We start from the raw sequence: 2717 nt of genomic DNA, 5'->3' as shown, positions 1-2717 counted from the left end.
TTTTGCGTTTGATTCATAGTAATAATATGAACAAGCTTCCTATAAAATGGATATATTTGAGTATGCACCATAAAAGTGTTCCAAGATGTCATGCTCATCATAGTATTAAAGACTCCGAAATTACACACTGGTAAAGGGAATTTTGTTAACCATTATACGTTGAAAAGTAACTTCACGGAAGTCTGTAGCATTTTATGCAAATATTTCATTCAAGTTCCAAATCAATTTTTTGTTTAATTTATACTGTTTTGGGGCTCCCGTTTGGCATACTAATTGGTTGTCTAAATCAGTAACCTAAATGGGTGAAAGGACAACGTGGGAAAATTTACGGCGCACTGATATAAAAACTCGCAATGGGCCAAAATGGTATCGTCTTATGGATTTATACATCAAATATATAATAGCTAATTAAAAACAAAAATGAAAGCGTTTCACGAGTGTAAGTTATTAGAACTAGAAAAAACATACAAACTTGACCAACACGTTCTTTTGAAAATAAATTTAGTTGTACCTATTACGTTTCTTTAGTATTAGTAAAATGTCGGGTTTGTTACTAATTAGACAAAATTATCATTTGTTATCAAGGTTCACGAAATCAATTGAAAAAAGCCTGAAGTAATCCATTAGAAAAAACTAATAATGTTGAATCAAGCGAAGATATGTGGAAAATTGGATACATATTTTTTTAACTCTATAATAGTAGTCATGATAACAATAGTACGTCCAAAGAAAGGGCAAAATAAAATATTTGCTATTGTACTTATTTATCAAATAATTAAAAACCGGGTGCGAAACATCCAGGGTAGGGATTAAAGGAATATAACAAGGTTTTGGATACATAATTTTCATATTAATTGACATTGGTCTTTATTTGCCTTAGTGGATTTGGGCAGATTTCACAGGCTGATCTATAAATCCCCATCTACCTTAATTCTCATTTTAAATTCAATCTTAATTTAATGGTTATTACCTTAAACTAACAAAAAAAGCAGATCTAGAAATATTGAATACTTATGTTACTTGTCAGTTTTAATATATCATTTTATTGGGGGCACCTGAAAATTGTGTTCGAGCTCTACATACAATTTAAACACTATACATATTGATCAACTTTTAGTAGCACAGCTCATTTTTGAATAAAAATTTTTTAAGAGCTATTGTTGGTCGCATTCATGACATCTTCCAAGGGAAACCTGTCTGTCTTTTTTATTGCCTGTAAACTTCGAATATAAGCTTATATGTTAGATACTCAGCCAAATTGTTTGCCATTAACAAGTACAGATAGTTGTAAAGGCCGATTTATATTAATACAATATCTGGCGCCTGCATCAACCTTAACGTGGTTCGATAAAGTCCATATTTCAGTTTACAGCATTTGATCTAAATATTCCATTCACGTATTTTTCGACCCAGTGAACGCGTATAAACACTACGCGCCAGTGAGTGCCAGGAAATGAGAAGGCAAACAGCCTTGCCAAAAAAGTGGCAATGACCCTCCATCTATAGGATGATGTTAAGAAACTTCAAATTATCACCAGATTCCGCAAGAGAAATAACTAAAGGTAATAATCATTATGGAAAATTTATTTACATCAAAGTTCAAAATTATGTTTAAAAGCATTCAGTGTAGTGAAACTTGTTAAACTTAAAAAAAAATCAGGACAATTTTCACATAAATCACATGCTGCTTGTGATTTAGGCATAGCTTCAATATTACAAACCCTATATAATTGTTTTAAAGCAATTTGTTTATTATTCAATGTGAGAAAATAAGTAAATTTATATATTTTTCCACCTACAGATTTGGTCTAAGTTTTGTAACACTTGTGTATTATGTAAGCAATGGATTGAAAAAGTTTTAATCAAATTCTTGGTTATGAATGTTTGTGAAAAAAACACAGAAATCTATAAAAAAGCTTAGCTTAGCTTAGATCTACTGCAAATTACACAAATGTTAAGTGTTACAAAATCTTTAAACTGGTCCAAATCATCTGGAAGTAAAAAAAATATAATAATTCAGCTTGTCACATATCAATCACTAACTAACTCTTTGTATATATTTACAGGGGGTTTGAAATGTTAGAGCGGTGTGCAAGACACGCAAGGAGCTTGTGGTTTCAGTGAAAATTTTAATTTTGACTTAATGTAGGTCTTCATCTTCTTGAATTATTAAGAGCAAATTTTTCAACTTCATCGCTATTTTGCTGAGAAAGTAATTGTTTCAAAATGTTCTAAGTTCACTGTGTTTTGCTAAGAAGCCAATTAAGTACCAAATATGGATATAAACGTGGAAAGCAAGCCCTGTTACTGCAACATAGATGAACCTCCAAAACATTTATATACTCTGGCACCAATATTAAAAGACACGCAGTATTGTGCAGATAGATTTCAATCAATTGACTAATAGGTATCTGCCTGTATCCGTCACTTGCAAAGATTTAGGAGGGAGGCAAATTAGACATAATAGACCTATTCAAGTAGCTGTCACTTGAAAACAAATATGATGACACACACATTTTACTTCTGTTTTAACATGCCCATCTCATTTGAATCAAAAAGTTCTTTACGATGCCATTTTGCGCTGTGATAAAGTATAGAAGTAGATCTGTGAGGAATGCTGTTTTTGTTTTAATTCTGGCTATTATTTCAATCAAACATAAATAGCATCTCAACCAGCTGTCCAAGGAACATAGAAAACGATGGCTAGATGCTATAGA

The sequence above is a fragment of the Diorhabda sublineata genome, chromosome 2 (genome assembly GCF_026230105.1).
Source record: "Diorhabda sublineata isolate icDioSubl1.1 chromosome 2, icDioSubl1.1, whole genome shotgun sequence".
Lineage (NCBI taxonomy): Eukaryota > Metazoa > Arthropoda > Insecta > Coleoptera > Chrysomelidae > Diorhabda > Diorhabda sublineata.
Note: the sequence above shows the minus strand (reverse complement) of the source record.